This window comes from Populus alba, chromosome 17, assembly GCF_005239225.2.
Source record: "Populus alba chromosome 17, ASM523922v2, whole genome shotgun sequence".
NCBI classification, from domain to species: Eukaryota; Viridiplantae; Streptophyta; class Magnoliopsida; order Malpighiales; family Salicaceae; genus Populus; species Populus alba.
The window spans coordinates 15,001,702-15,019,701 of record NC_133300.1 but is presented as its reverse complement, the minus strand read 5'-3'; the positions used below and the strand labels follow the sequence as shown (position 1 = coordinate 15,019,701).

General features: G+C 35.2%; 1 pseudogene; it reads right to left on the bottom strand.

Annotated features, from left to right (window-relative positions):
* Window positions 1-4,787: 4,787 nt before the first annotated feature.
* On the bottom strand, window positions 4,788-17,319 carry LOC118042760 (uncharacterized; annotated as a pseudogene).
* Between the last annotated feature and the right edge of the window lie 681 nt (window positions 17,320-18,000).

Here is an 18,000-nt window from a genome sequence, read left to right as displayed (position 1 = left end):
TCACCATCTTTGTCTCTATTAGTGGAGGTTGTACGTTGATAACTTGGTCACGCCACCTTTGAGCATAAATCCTCACGGACTCTTGGGTTCCTTTCTCCATGGTAATCAGACTGGTCCTATCAGAAGCAATCTCAAGATTAAACTTGTATTGCTTTAAGAAAGCATTTGCCAGGTCCGTCCACTTCTTGATCCTAATGTTGTCTAACCTCATATACCAACTGAGGGCCGATCCTGTCAGGCTATCCTGGAAGAAGTAAATTAACATTTTATCATCGTGGATAACTTCTGCCATTTTGTTATAGTAGGAACAAAGATGGGTCTTTGGGCATTCCATCCCGGTATACTTAACAAACTCTGGCACTCTGAAATTCTTTGGAGTAACAATGTTAGGCACCAAACAAACTTCAGCAGCCCTAATTGGGTCAAATAAATCATTTCCTTCAACTGCCCTTAGCCTCTCTTCTAGTGCAGTCCACTTATCATACCCTTCATGATTAGAGAATCTGAAGTCATGTGGATCCTCATTTGTTAAATCCATTGTAATAGGGATTTGGATGGGCTAAGTGGGATTAGGATTCTGCTTATTTGGTGTATTTGCCCCCATGTTTCTAGGTGCGGCAGGAATTTGAGCTGCTGCTGGTGCTTCATCATGTTGAGTAGACGTTCCCTCTCCATCTCTGGCTCTCAACATTTGCTCTAACATACCGGCTAGGCGCGCTACATCATTCCGAACTCCTTCAAGTTCTCTTTGGTACTGAGCTTCTGGTTGTGACCTTTCTTCGTTTTCCATTCTTTTTCTTTGTCGAGTGTTGTGGATTCTAGAAGGGGGACCTATGTTTCTTAATCTGGAATGCATGTGATAAGTTAAAAACAAAATGCGTGATGAAAATGTGATGCACATGTAATGTGTATTTTTTTATGAGCTGATTCATGACGTTTGTAGTCCTTTGGGCAAGATTTCTGTGTTGACCCGACTACCGTAAAGGAGGGTTTGCCAAGTTCTTATCATAGTGGCTTATCAAAACACATTAAGAAGAGAAATACGTCATGGACTTCTTATAAATAAAAAAGTTGCTCATACCAAACGATAACGGAAAGAGAGTCTTATACATTGCTAACTCTAAAAAGCATTTCCCCTATTAGCTAAATCCCCAATAAAACAGGCCATGGCCCCCATGTATTCTCGATATTTTGAAGCATCCTTTCCAACTTGGGTGGCTTGTTGTTGCAACCTTTCCGCATAACGGGCTACTTGCTCAACTTGTTTTGACATATGTCTTATTCTGTCATGGAATACGGTGTTATCTCCGATTATTGCTTCATTACTGGCTCCTAAGGCTTCATTACTTCTTTCCAACACTCAAACCATATCCTCTGACCGTGCCAGCTTATCTCTTATCCTCTGCAGTTCTTCCCTTTCAATATCCAGCTCGGCTATTTTGGAATTAATTTGAACGGCAAAGCTATCCATGTAGTCTTGGCATTCTCGACGCTCTTGCTTAGCCTTTCTCAGCTCCTCCTCCATCTCGAAGTAATGGCTTCTCAACTCCCTCAATTCTTCTTCTTGTACCTCGATCTCTGATTGTAAAGCCATCATCCTTCCTTTTAAAGATTCAGCTCTCTTCTGGTAATCCCTTATGTCATACTCGGCGGCCCTTCTTGCACTTCTCTCCTCCTCCAGTTGCACCATGTATTGAGCTCTAACCTTCCTTTCTTCTTCTATGTCGAGCTTGGCTAGCCGATTCTTCTCCTTTTCAACTTCTACTTTCTTTAACAGAAGGTTCCTTCCCTTCTTCAAAGAATCCATCATCTCCTTATCAACATTCACGCCTTTTGTTGATCTCTTAACCTTAGCCAACTCTTTTTCTGCTATCTTATTCTTCTTGACCAACTCATCATAATCAGCTATTCGATTCCTTAACTCAGCCTGGACTCCTGTTGTTATCTCTTCAGCTACCTTGGCCCTTTTCTGCCATTCCTTTAGAGACATTAACTGCTTCTCTTGTTTTTCTAACCGCTGATTCAAGAAAACCCTCATCGTATTTTCTTCCTCTAGCTGGTTCTCTAATAGTTGTTGTTGCCCCTTACTTTTGCTGAGATCTATTCTACATTGCTCTAGCTGCTTTCTTAGATCTTCCTCATCATCCATTCTTTTTCTTTTCTATGGTTCTATCGTTGCTTCTGACTATTCTTGTGTAGAGAGACCCTTCATTTCAGAAAAATCTTCATTCCTCCAAATTGTATAATTCTGGCTGAATGAGGTTTCAAAACTGCTTCCTTCTTCACTTTTCACCTTTAAGGGTCTTTCCCAATCCTATCGGATAAGCTCCATTTCTTCGATGAATGGTTGGTGCTTGAATAAACCGATGAAATCAGCTAAACCCAAGGTTCTTGGTGTATATTGCATTCCGCCTAACTACCTTGTTACAAGGGCGGGCGCATAGCTAATGTAACCGGTTACACCAATCAAAGGAACCCATATCTTGCTTCCACAGCTCATTGTGCAAATAGCGTTGTTCATCCACGACACTTTCCACTTGAAGTTGCTCCTTGGCAATGTTGCATACTTATCTCTCCATGTCTTCTCATCCCAATTCTTCCAAGTCTCATCTATGGTAATCTTTAACGGTCGCAAGTCAAACCACCAAAAGTTGTTGAAGATGTCTCTTGGTGTTTCGATATGACTGATTATCTATAAGTACAACATAGGGATGCAGCATCTCATAGCTCCTTTCCCATGCGTTCGGCAGTGATTGAGAGATAACATGGTTTCCCCCAAGATGGCTGAGGAAGGATTGATATGGTCATGCTCATATTCGACGAAGACACTTGCGGCTTCTAAACTGATGACCCCAGATTCAGAAGGGAACAATACTAGTCCAAAGATGGCGAAGGCCACCAACCTATATCGTTCATCTCCCAACTTGTCTTCTTCGGCATTTTTCTTCATTCGGGCTTCAATGACCTTCCATTTAAAACCCCCTTCGGCGACTCTACATTAGCTGATCTTTCCTAAGCCTAATAAACTGACTACCTCCGAAGCCGTGTCCTCAAATCTGCATCGGTGGTAGATTTTGTGGCTGTCGTTTGGAAAATCCAGAATTCTCTCATATTCTTCCAAGGTTGGTGTCATATCGATGCTTCCAAAGGTAAAACACCGATAACTGGGATCCCAAAAATTCAGAAGGGCTTTGATCGCCGCTGCTTGTACAGGCAACCTCATTATTTGTGCAATTCTCCCATATCGCCTTTCAAACAGAGTCTCGTCAACATATTCCATGATAGACAATAACTTCCCTAAGTCGTTTACCATGTGATTTACCTTGGTAATGCATGGTAATCCACTAGCATCGATTCTTGGGCATTTTCCTTCGGCTATCTGAGCCAACTTAGACTCTTGTCCAAATTCTTGGAAAGAGAGGTACTTAGTCATGATTTCAGCTCAAAACCTGGGTTGATGAATTTAACATTATTAATCGTGATGCAAATGAAAGTAAGATACATAACCTAAAGATAAGCTCTATTTATTAAGTGAGAATGGGTAGTTTTTCTATCTGGTCTTGAAGTCATATCTGCCCAGTGACGTTCTTCGTAAAGACAGTATGGGGGCGTTGCAAGGAACAGTTAAGACACGTATGCCCACCATTACCAAGCGGGCACTTAGATATGAGCTGGGTGTTTCACGCATTTAAACCCTGACCAATAGTCTTAGGGTAAATCGCTAATTCCCCACTTAACTTAAAGCTTGTGTGTGCTTTTCAAAATTAAAGCAAGTGATGCATGAGACAATTGTATACAATGCATGAATAAGTGCGCGTAAAATAAAAACAAATATGCAAATAAAAAAAAAAGGAAAGGCATATATTAAAAATAAGCACAGGAAAACACAAATAAATCAGACAAAAACAAAGCTTAGTCTACAAGGTCCCCAGTGGAGTCGCCATTCTGTCGCACGTGTGCGGCGTCGCGGCGAAAATTACAAGTTTTGTTTTTCCATTTTTTAATCTACAAGGTGAATCTATCTATATCTATTTCTATGTGGCAGATATTGGGAAGACAAGAAATTCTTGTCTTTGTTGGTGGAAAAAATGGAATGGGAGTCGCCACCTACTATTTTGGTCACTAGGAACCCTAATTGGTCTCAAAGATCGGGTACGGGGACTGTTTGCGTAAAGGGAAGGTATTAGCACCCCAAATACGCCTTACCTAAGGTAAGCTGCATTGTTTTATTGTCTGATAAAAACTAAGGTGTTATTGTACTTCTAGTTGTTGGTCTAGACATGGTTCAAGAAAAAAAATCATCTTCAGTAAGGAGGTCTTTATCTTAACGGGTAAAATCCTAACCGTTCTAACGTCTATACAAAAACTTTATTTTTAAAATTAGGAATACATTTCACGTATAAATTCATAATCCCAAAATTACAAGAAAACAAAATAATTTTTTTTGTTGTTTTTGAAATATTGGCCTAGTTCTCGTGACTTCAATAAACTGGTTATTAAAGCCAAAATGCATGTTAATACATATATTGTTTTCAAAATTCCTTTTGTTGTATGAAACTATGATGCGATGATTTTTCTTTATTTTTGAGAGACTAGGTCGTATGCATGAAAACAAAATGTTTTTTATTTTTTTGGTTTTTGTTTTTGATAACTTGCCGAAAACCAGGTATTTTAATACTGGATTTGTATCTTTACGGTATAAAAATACAACCCAATATTAATCCACTTTAACAAAAATATGTAGGAAAATCAACCATATTTTTTAGGATATTTTTGGAAGCAAAAACATTTTTTATTTTTCAAAATCTTTGATGTTTTGACGAAAACCGGGTATTTTAATGCTGAATTTGTATCTCTACGGTATAGAAATACAAACCATTTTGACAAAAAACTATGCGGGGAAAATCAGTAATATTTTTCAAAGATTTTTCAAAATATTTTTTTTATATATAATATATAATATATAATATGCACACATATATATTATAATATATTATATAATATATTAAGTGGGCTGGGTCGGCCCAAGTAAATGGGCCGGACTCAGCCCAAAAAAGGGGTTGGGCCGATCTCGGCCCAATCGAAAATTCCTCTTTAGTATGGGCCCGGCCCGGCCCAGACGTGCAAGGCTGGGCCAGCATCGGGCTGGCCCAGTGGCAGCAGCCCAGCGGGGGGAGAATTATTTTTCTCCCCCCCGCCTCCTGCATGCAGCATGCAGGAGGCAGATGCCTGCAACGAAGAAAGAAAAAAAATGTCGGGGGGAAGAAAGTGCACCTGGTGTGGAGGAGGAGGTCGCGGGTGGAGGCCGGTGGCGGTGTTTTGGCTCACGGACGGCGGCTCCAAGTGGTGGCGCTGCTGCTCAACCGGTAGAGAGAGAGATTTCTTCCCCTTCCCCTCTCTTCTTCTTCGTTTTCTGTAGTTCTTTGTCCCTTCCTTTCTCTTGGCTTCTTGGTTTTCTTTTTCTTTTGTTATTTTTCGTTTGCTCCTTCTCTTCCCCCTCTATCATGTTCGTTCTCTCTCTTCTTCCTCTCTCCTCGGTTTTTTTTTTTGTTTTCGGGTCGTCTCTCTCACTTCCCTTCGGGCTCCTTCGTTTTCTTTTTATTCTCTATTTATAGGAGTGAAAGGGCGTTTGGCCCTTCATTAGTGCGCATGGGGAGCGGGTTTTGCGGCGGTTGGTCGGCCACCACCCGCGACAGCAAAGCGCCGCTCCCTTGCTTTCGGCAGGGTGAGCGGCCGGTCGGCCAGTTGCTTCGGTCGGTGGTCCCACGGTGTAGGGGTTCGGGTTGGTGGCCTCGAGGAGAGAGAGGCCGGTTTAAAGAAGAAAAAACCAATTTTCTTCCTTCTGCTGCATCGCGTCAGGGAGGAAGAAGAAAGGGGAACAGTGCCGTTCAAAACGGCACCGTTCGGTCCTCTTTTTTTTTACGTATGAAACGGCGTCGTTTTGGATAAAACACGCCGTTTCAATTAAAAATGGCGCCAGAACGCGCAAAATTTCAAATCAGCCCTCAATTATCTTTTGTTTATTTCAATTGCGTCCCTGCCAATTTCGGTCCTCGCCCCCATAGTTGGCCGCGTTTTTCAATTTGGTCCTTGGCCTCTGATTTATGCAATTGAGCCCTCAATTAATCAATAAACTTTCCATTTCTTCAATTAGGCCCCTGAATCAATTCAAAACTGCCCCCTCTATTTACCTGTTTTTTCCAAATTGGTCCCTAGTTTCGGATTTTCACAATTAAGCCCCTAATTGGCCATTAAACTTCAATATTTATGCAATTAAGCCCCTGATTTGACCTAAAAAATATATTTTGGCCCCAGAACTTAAATTTCTTCTAATTAAAGCCCAAATTGACTTAAAAATCAATTTTTCTTGCACTCAAATCCTCTATAAATTCAATTAAAAATCCAATTAAGTCCATAAACATCCAAATTTGGGCTTTTCTCCTCAAAATTCAAATTTTCCTTCTCAACAGGGCTCCCATCCTTCAAGAATATACTGTCAAAAATCTAATTTTTGTATTTTTAACCTCTTTGACCAATTTTCCGACCATTTTCTGAGCGCTTCTACCTCCTGTTATTTTTCTAACCTCCTTTGGCTTTTTATTTTTTTGTGGGGACCCAAAAATGGGTTACAACAAGATGATTCAACAAGTATATTTGGATCATCAAGTGTTTGAGTAGGAAGGACAAGAGATGGTTGAGAAATCTCATCTGATTGATCAACATCAAATGATCTCACATTGTTAGCATCTTCAATAAATTCACCCATGTCAACATTATAATGACTTCTAGCAGTTGTCTTAATAACCGTCCACCATTCAAATGATTTATTACCAGGTGGATATGTATAGTAGACTTGTTGACATTGTTGTGCTAACACAAAATCTTCATTTCCGTGTAATCGAGATGTATACTTGATTTCAACCAAACCATTCGAAGGATGCACTCTAATCCCTCGTTTTGTATCATACCAATTACATTTAAACATAAATAACTTGCACTTACTCCCCAAATATTTTAGCCGAACAACTTCTTTAAGCATTCCATAATAATCACGTTCATCATCATCATAGCAACTTCCTTTCACACAAACTCCACTATTCATTGTCTTTTTAAAACGGCCATAACGTTGAGTATGAAATTTAAAACCATTCACATAATACCCATTATAACATTTCACTGAAGTTCAAGGGCCCATAGCAAGTCCAAAGAGCTGATTTTCAATTCCGTTAGATTGGTAATCCACCTAACATAATAGTTAACTCCATAAGAAATAATGATTTAAAAGAGATTAATAATATTTTTAAAGTAGCTAATTGACATAAAATATAAATTAATTTTATTAAAATACTTACATTATTTTTTAACCAATTTGGAAAGATCGCTTCGCATAATTTTTCAATTTCACCATCACTCGCATGTGGTTGTTGTGACTTTAGCTCTTGTCGACATTGCCTAAAATTTTAAAATGTTAAAGTTAATAATAAATTATTATAAATTTAGTACAAAATAATATTTCATACTTACTCTAAATAAGGCTTCAGTTCTTGACAATTGAATATCACATAGTTATGCATAATTTGCATTTCAGCATGTGACAACTACCTTTTATAAAATCTTTTGGATAATTTTTTCCCTGGATAGGAAAAAATAGAGAGACATCCATCTACACTTCTAAGGCCACCATCATCATTCCATGGAACTCGATTCCAAATTGTTTGCACGTCATCACCAAAATAATGAGATGCAAAATTGGTAATTTCATCAATCAAGTATGCTTCACATATGGAACCCTCAACTTTAGCTTTATTGGTCACTTTCTTCTTCAAATAAAACATATACCTATTTCATTTCTGTCAATTAGTTTATTTTTTAAAAATAAAAAGTTAATAAAATTAGCATAGTATGAAAACATACCGCTCAAATGGATACATCCATCGATATTGAACTGGTCCACCAACTTTTGCCTTGTAAGGTAGATGTATCGTCAAGTGTTCCATGGAGTCAAAGAAGGATGGAGGAAAAATCATTTCAAGTTTGCAAATTATTTCAATTATATTCATCTGCATTAACTCCATGTGCTGGGCATTTAAATTTGTTGAACAAATATCTCGAAAAAATACGGACAGTTCAGTTAATGCCTCCCACAGTGGCCTAGGTAAGTAAGGTCGGAAAGCGGTTGGAAGAAGTCTTTGAATGAAGACATGACAATCATGGCTCTTCATCCCCGAAACCTTACATTGTGCCTCTTTCACACATCGTGAAATGCTTGAAGCATAACCATCAGGAAATGATAATTCCTTCATCCATGACAAGACTTCTTGTTGTTGATTATGACGAATCAAATTTGTATGCCAATATGGAAGCTCCCAGAAAATGCTCTTCTTCACCCAATTGTGCTTAACACCAAAGCCAGGAATTTTATCATTATATGATGAACCTCCATTATGTCCCTCAGTATACTTGGACACTTCGTTTAACATTTCCAAACCAGATGGATGAGGTAAAGGAGGGAGCATTTCAATTACTCCTTTCAAAAACTTATCAGATTGAAATCTATATGGGTGGTTCATGGGTAAGAATCGTCGATGACAATCAAAAAATGTAGTTTTCCCTCCATTTTTTAATCTAAAAGCCTTGCTATGCTCCATACAATAAGGACAAGACAGATTTCCATGAGTACTCCACCCCGATAACATGCCATATGCTGGAAAGTCACTAATGGTCCACATCAAAGCTGCCCTTAATTGAAAATTTTTCTTTCTGTATACATTATATGTTTCAACACCAACATACCACAAATTCTTTAACTCATCAATCAAAGGTCTTAGGAAAACATCAAGCTTTTTACCCGGATTCTTTGGCCCAGGAATCATCATTGTCAAAAACATGAATGGTCTAGTCATGCACTTCCACGGAGGCAAATTATAAACAGTCACAATTACTGGCCAACAAGAGTATGTATTTGAAGACATGTCAAATGGACAAAACCCATCAGTGCACAACCCTCACCAAATATTTCTCGGATCTGATGCAAAGCTTAAGTTGACACGATTAAACTCCTTTCATGCCTCCCCATCAGATGGGTGCACCATAACCCCATTATCAGAATTATGAAAATGATGCCATGTCATATCTTTGGCATGATATGGAGACATGAACAGTCTCTGAAGCCTTGGTGTTAAGGGAAAGTATCGGAGTTGCTTCTCCGCCTTATTGGAACCTTTACTAGTTGGATTTCTAGGTTTGTATCCTGAACTTCCACAAAAATCACAATTTATTTTCATTGCATCTGCCCCATAGTACAACATACAGTAATTATGACACACATCATATTTCTCATAACCAAGTCCAAGTGGCCGCATAAATTTCTTGGCATCATAAAATTTTGAAACCAAATTTTCATCATTAGGCATGCAACTTTTTATGAAGTCAATAAAATTGTTGAAGGCATTCTGAGTCAAATTTAAAGTTGACTTCATATTAAGCAATTGTACACAAGCAGATAATTTGGATTGTTTGGTACACCCATCCCACAACAGCTCCTCCGCAGCTTTCAAAAGGTTAAAAAATTTGGTTGCCTCCGGATTTGGAATTTCCCCAACTACCACAGGACTAGACACATTATCATTATAGAATGCATCACCAACCCTCATTGCATCCATAACCAGATTCCTATATTGATTCTCTAGACAAACATCATTCACAACATGACTAATAATCGATGAAGGTCCAGCCAATATTGGTTCTGCGACATAAGGCTCCCCATGTACAGTCCAATTTTCATAACAAGGTAAAAAACCTTTTGTCAATAGATGTTTACAAACATCATCTTCCTTTAAAAACTTTTGATTTTTGCACCTCACACAAGGACATCTAATTTTTCCCCCAGATATATTTTTATCAATTGAAAATGCAAAATTGATAAATCTTCTAACACCAGTAATGTATTCAGGAAGAAGGCGACCATCCATAAGACGACGATACATCCACGATCGATCATCCATGTTAATCTAATTAACATAACAACAATAAGAATTTTTTGAAATAAGCATACTTCTTTAACTACTAATACTTAAACAATCCTTTAAAATAAAATATGTTTGGTTAGTATTATATATTTTCATTTATATTTTCTAACTAGTGACAAAGTAGACTTTTAGATTATGTTCGGTTAGTATTTTATACAGAATAAATGGATAAAGAAAAATGATATTTAGTTGAACAAATATTAAATAAATTTATCTTTATAATAGTTTTGGAGTTCATTTTTTTTATTGGTCCTTCTAACTTTTGTTACCACCTCAAATAGTTTTTTTTTTATTTGGATCCTTTTATTTTTATTGGATCCATCAAACTTTTTATTTTTATTTGGATATTTTTATTTAAGGTAATACAAGATTAAAGAATTTTTTTTTAAAAGATGAAAATGCAATATAAAAAAAAACATAATTTATTATGGGTTACAATAGTTAATCACATTTGTATCTTTGTCTCTTATTATATATATTGTATCTATCTTTTATGTCGTAGTGAAATAATAATTATAATACTGGTGGAAGAAAATATAAATACATTTGTTTTATAAATTCTTTAGGCACAATCCAATTTAGTTGTTTACAAGTTCTACACGGACGAGCAATAATTATTGTTAATATTTATGGTTAAGGTAATGGAGGTGTCAATATATTTATGTTAAACCTCTTTATATGAAATACTTATTATTTATATTTTGTTGTGTAATCAAAAGTTTATAGTTAAACATGTAAATTAACTATTAGCCTCTTGGATGAGGATTTGTTTTTGTATTATGACATATTTTTAAAAAAAATATCAAATTAATATTTTTATATTTTTAAATAATTTTAATATAACAATGTTAAAAACAATTATAAAAATTTATTTTAATATAATTTCAATTAAAAATCACACAACATTATTTAATTTGCGTGGGTATACATGTTTTCCACACGTAATTATAATTGCAATCACCAAATTTAAAGAATACTTACTTTTCCGTAAAACTCCTAAAAGTGGTTTTGCATTTTCCAAAGTGTTGAATAACAATTTAAACATTTCTTTCAAACATCAATATCTCTCACCCATTTCTCTCATCTCTCCCTTGAAATCCGATCAACATAATTCAATATAAAATTCAACAGATTTCAAGCTGTTTTAACTGCTGGGGTTTCTTTTTTCTTATTTTATTAGTTCTGTTGTGCATATAGTAAAAGGAATCAACTTTTCCATCATTGCAATGTAAGTATTGTTATTTACTACACACCTAAATGTGTAATCGTGTTTCTGAGAGTTTGATTGTACTCAAAATCAGATTTAATGAAAGAAAATCATTCAATTAGTTTTCTTATACAAACTGTCAATATTATCCCAATGAAAGGAAGAGTTCCAACTACTTGAAAAGATTACAATAGGCATGCCCAACAGAAAAATTTGCACGATATAATTAAGCAACCATGTAAAAATGGAGCAAAATAGACTTACCTAAGCCCCAAGAATCAATGGCACAAGGTGGAGGTTTTCTTATTGCAACCACATCAGATTTAGCCAACTCCACTGGATTATATTGTGATCTAATAAGCCATTCATATTGCTGGAAAAATAAAAAAAAACAGAAACAGTATGTTACAACCATCAAGTTATAACAATTGCTAGTCTTTAAAACAAATTAGTGCTTTGCTCTCTAATCCTTTATCCTTTGTGTGATTGGAAATGGATCCATACTAATTAATGCTTTGCTAGAACTGACTTCACAGTGTAAACATCAAGCTACCATCTTTTATATTAATTCCAAACAAGATCATGACCTTGTGAATCGAAAACAGCAAGAGTCTGTGTAATATTTCCAATTTCACAATTTAAACGTCAAGTCTAGTGACCTCACAGCACTTGACCCTAGCCTTTTCCACGAATAATTCTAACAAGCCCATGTGATTGCTTGTAGTTTGTTAACTGATCCTATATCCACTGATAATGGCTAAGCAAGCAAAGATTTTCACCATCAGTTTGCTTCATTCACACAGAGAAACTCAGCTAACTGACTAAAAAATAAACCATTGCACAATGCTGGTGCATTTTACATGTATCATTACAGACAAACCTGCTAAAAAACATGCGACTGTTTCTGCAATGACACAAGTTGGCTCCAAACAATTTGCAACTTAGTTCATGCAACATAGTAACTATAAAAAAAGCCAAAAGAGCTGTAGAACTCTTTAATACAAAAACAAATCCTCATCCAAGAGACTAATAGTTAATTTACATGTTTAGATATAAATCCAAGTTAAACTATGAAAAACAGAAAGCATATCCAAGTTAAAGTATGAAATTTTAATATTTTTTTGGCACTTGTCTTCTCATAACAAATATTTTTTCATTTAAGATCTAACCTGAAAAATTTCATTTAATTTAATAACAAGGAACTAACAGCTAGTGTCCTTTGATGGATCGACAAATAAAGCAAAAGAGACTGGTGCTATTAATTGTTGCATGTGCATCAATAAATCAAGAATCTTGTTTGGTCTTATTTCTTCCATCACAAGCATTCAAACTCCTACTTTTTCTTTCAGGTGCAAGAATAATATGTAACCTAGATGCTTGGCAAACTGCTTCACCTCACTTGTATAATCTGTTAGCCATATATTCTGTTACTTTTCACTTTTAATTAGTTTTAATCATTGTAATTAACCACTCTTGTAATACTCTTTTCTTTTTTTTAATTATTGCTCTGATATTTACTCTTGTAATGTCCCCCCCCCCCCCCCCAGCTTATTGTAAATATCCTTAGTATAACTACTGACTTCCAAGACAAATATTTTTAATTTCGAGAAGGAAAATCCTGACATATAGCTTCCTTTCTAGATTGTCCACACCGAGACTTGCCATTGTTAGCCTAGGATTTCAATATCTAAATGAAATTATATCATGTAATTAATGTGCTAAGCTGCTTGGTAGGTTCATAACACTATTCTAGTACATGTATTCAGTAAGCTTATTAAATAGATAGAGGAAAATAGAAGTTTTGTAGTCTAATGCAAGTTCTCAATTCCAGCTCCTTTTAGACAATACGTATAATTGCCTGAAGGTAAACGAAATAAAACGAAGCGCTACGTATTTGGTTTTGATGGGGAAACTTAGAGAGGTATCTATGTTAGGTACGGTTTCTGCTTCCCAATTCATTCTTGGGTTTTCTCTATATACTAGGGAGTGAGCAATCAGCTTAAGATGACTTTTTTTCCTCCCTTTTTTTACTTTCAAGTCACATGCATCATTACGGTTATTTTTGGGGTTTCTTCTATTTTTTCTACAGGCCAGTTGCTACTAGAGAAAGGGTATGTTCAAGTTAGGTTTTGAGTTTTGACTTCGGTGCCATTGATTAAATTGTGTGCTGGTCCCTCCTATTCTCATCCTCATCTAGCTAGTGAAAACAACAAAGTACAAAAAGCATAGCACAAACAACTTAGCTGTAAATAAACCTAGGTAACCAAAACAACAATTACTGCATAATCCAAAACAGCAGCTGTGTGGGAATATAAAAAGGATATGGTGTAAATTATAAATAAGAAGGAATCACAGAAAATAAATTCTTCAATTAATAAAATTGATTACTAGCCATTTCATCAATTCTTGAACTGTTGAAACATAAAATCAGCACAACAATCATCAGTTCATCTTGATAAGGTAAATGCGCTTACTGTTTGATCATAGGCATCTATTCCTTCATTGTCTAACAGTAAGAGATTGCACGGAGTCCCATCAAGGGCAGTTCTCTAATGTGGCAGTTTCTTTTGTACATGGCCGATGAGTGGATGCTACTTGAAATCCACTACTCCTGCCAAGAAGCTACAATACACAAGTCCACCTCTTAGTTAATAACTGACACATGAGGTCAGTTGCAGAAATGGAATGTCATAACAAATAACTCTAAAATAAGCTTCAACAAACAAAATTCCAGTAGACATTCATTGATAAATCTACTAGTGTACATCTTAGGTAAAGGAATTGTGCATAACATCTTAAACCCATCCAGTTATAACACTTGCCAGTCTTTAAAGCAAATCCAAATTAAACTATGAAAAACAGAAAGGATATCCAAGTTAAACTATTAATTTTTAATATTTTTTTGGCACTTGTCTTCTCATAACAATTTTTTCTTCTAAGATCTAACCTGAAAAATTTCAATCTTAAACATGATTCATTTTGAAATTTTAAAATAACTAGCATTTAATTTATAACAAGGAACTAACTTATGGTTTTCAAAAACATAATGACTAACTTATAAAATCATAAAAAATGCATAGACTAAATTATAATTAACTCTAATTAACAATGGTAGCAGATGCAGAAAATGGTAACAGTTTGTATAAAAACAGTAAATGACATGTAGAAAAATTGCATGAACAAAGGAAGCTGGATGCATTAAATGATATTCCATGTAAATGACATGTAGTATAAGAGCACAAGACCTCAAAAGAACAAAGCAGTAAGGAGACCATATTAAATAATAGTAAGAACGCAACACACCGCTTTCGTGCCAAGAAGAACCCAAAGGCTGATTAATTATTGAGGAAGATAACTTGATGCCACGCTTAAAAACCTAAGCCATCATATTGAACAAAGTCATGTCAGGACCCAGAAATTAAAAAAAAAAAAAAAAAAAAAAAAAAAAGCCAAATAACAAAGCAAGCATTAGGTACTGTAAGAAAATGAGTAAATATTACAGATTTTTTTTCCAAAATTGAATAGCTGAAGCATACATATAGATGAGTTATATAGCTAGTTCCAAACTCCCTATTATATCTAGAATGCCTTTGAGTTGAAAAAAATAAAATAAAAAAATAGTTAAATTAAGGAAATTTTTAAAAACAGAGAAAGAATATTAAAAAAAAATAAATGAAATTAAATAGTGAAATTACTATATTTCATGTACTAAAAAATCATGTCCCATTTCTTACATTGTTTCTCTAACTTTTTTAAATTCTCAATGTGACTATCATATTAAAATATAATTGAGAGCATTTTAGATTAAAAAAAACAGTTGGGTTTGGGATCCTGCATCCTTACGGGTGGGTTGCTGGTCTAGCTAGCCAAGGTGAGAATAATGAACATTAATTAGGGGGAGGGACGGATTAAAAAGAAAAATTAGATACCATCTAACATTTTTAGCTGAATTGAATTAAAAGCCTGCCACCTAAACCATTTGGTGATCAATAACATTTTCAAATCATGCATGCTGACCTCAAGACAGGACAATCAAATGAAAACAAACAAAATATATAGCTAATGTGGGAAATTAACTTAACACCATTCAAGGAGGAGGCAACCATAAATTCTAACCTCTTTCATTACACAATTCTGCTACTTAATATATAACAAGTAAAACAGCAAGAAAAAAAATAATGAATGAAGAAACAAAAATAAAACAACAATCTTATTAACAAAACACAACATCAACAAACAAGTTTCCTTATATATATATATATATATATATAAGCATATGAATACATTCAAAACACCTAGGTGTCGGTGCACAGGAGGACAAAAAGACTTGCAGACATCAAAGAACACCCTTCATCAATAATACTAATTGTTAAAAATTAAATTGGGGGTTTTGATAAATTTTCAATTAAACATGCATAATTTCCATCAATCACTCTCTTCCAGACACAAGAATTGCCAGCATTGGTCAGGTTGAATAAAAGCATTCAATTTATGAACCGTAACCCTAAAACTTAATTTGGGGGTTTTCATAAATTTAAATTTAAACGTGCATAATTATGTTATAAATCATGGTAAAAACATATCATTAACCTTATATTATCGAATTAATAGCCTAAAACCATTATTCAAAGTATCGGGAAAAAAAATTATTACCTGTGTTCTTCAGTTACAGGTGAGGGAGATGGATCAACACGACAGAATCACACCTGAGATTGGGAAAGTTAGGTTAGAACGGTTTAGTGTAACTTAAATTGCAACAAAGAAAAAAAAAAACCATAAATTAATTACCTGAGCTATTGAAGATGAACAGTGCAATACCTAACCCGTTTACAGAGAAGGGGCAAAACAGGATGTTCGATGGTGATGATGATGGGTCTGGTGCGATGTTACCATGGGTCTCTGTTTTTGTTGGTTTAAAATGAAGGAGAAGAAGATGATGAACACGAAGGAGATGAAGATGAAGAAAAGAAATTAGGGATGCTGAACACAAATGCGAAGATGATGAACAGTTTTGGATATGTTGAACAGTTATGGTGATTTTTGATGAGGGTGATTTTTGAACAGTTTTGGATAGATATTTTTAGGGACGAAGGATCTGTTGGGAGAGGGGAAGAGTGGAAGAGTGAAGTAAATTAACATTTTGGTTTTGTTGGATCTGTATTTCGGTGTGGGGGGAGAGAGTGAAAATGAACGGTTGAGATTTTATGTAATCAACGGTCTACATAATTTTAGTTTTATATTAAAATTTTTTTTTCAATTAGCAACGGAAAATCCGTTGCTAAAGTCCATTGCTAATATTAAAAAATATATATGTAATCCGTTGCAAATCCGTTACTGAATTTAGCAACGGAATTATCCGTTGCTAAATTCAGATGCTAATGGCACCTGTTTTTAGTAGTGTTTGGTGTGGGCGGCGGCTTCACATGTAATGTCATTTAGGGTTAGGTTTTACTATACTATTTATACCAGGTCATTTTTTACTTTATTTTATGGGTGGACCGGTTCGGTTCACCGGTTTTAGTGGTAAAACCGAAACCGAATCGAACCGGTAAGATTTCTGGTTTTAAAATCAGTTTAATCGGTTTTCTATCTTGGTTCAGTTTTCTCGGTTAATTTTTTCTCGGTTACTTGGTTTTTTTAAACACCCCTACCTTCTACTAACGACATTTATGCCTGCACTTATTGAGCTTATCCTTAATCCTATGATCAGTTAAACATGGACAACTTATCCCTACTCCTCTAATCAGTTTAACATGGACAACTTATCCCAGTTTTTATATCGTTTAATGTCTAACAAAAAAAAAAATTGCAGGATATCTAGCATTCTAAGCTTCAATGCAATTCGTACACACCACTCCACATTTTGTTTCAAGACTTCCTAACAATCTTAACAAGTATTTCATGTTTAGTTTTATTCTGTTGGCAATCACTTTATCTTTAGGATTAGCTTTGTATTTGTAATCTTGCAGTTGAATCACTGCCACTATTGCTGTTTTGCTGTGCAATTGCGACGCTTCTCTTAAAAATGGCATGCGGCTTTTGATTTTCACATATATATATATATATATATATATATATATATATATATATATGTATGTATGTATTTCCATCGATATTATTTTCCTCTCCTGAGACTTGAATATAATACTTCATCACATAATATAGAATTAGTTGCTGGAAAAACCTCTTGGACTTTATCTTTAGGATTAGCTTTGTATTTGTAATCTTGCAGTTGAATCACTGCCACTATTGCTGTTTTGCTGTGCAATTGCGACGCTTCTCTTAAAAATGGCATGCGGCTTTTGTATATATATATATATATATATATATATATATATATATATATATGTATGTATCGTCCATCGATATTATTTTCTCTCACTTGAATATAATACTTCATCACATGTATTTATATTAATCTACAAATATAGAATTAGTTGGAAAAACCTCTTGGAATCTACGGCCACAGAAAAACCGGGACGCCAAACGAAAATATATACCGATAACCAAGATTGCAACTAACGATCCCAAAGCAAAACCATGAGCAAAAACAAGGACCCGTCCTAGCATGATGAAAATCTTTGCTATGTTTTTTCCCTCTTGTTGGCTTCTTTGATGAATATGCAAACAAGAAGGAAGATCACAGGATGTCTTGCAATCACTGCTCACTGTACTTTGATGGTAATTAACAAGGAAAAAAAAATCAAGAGCTAATAAGAAATTAGATCCATGAAAAACTGACGAAGATCTTCAAGTTAGATTCCT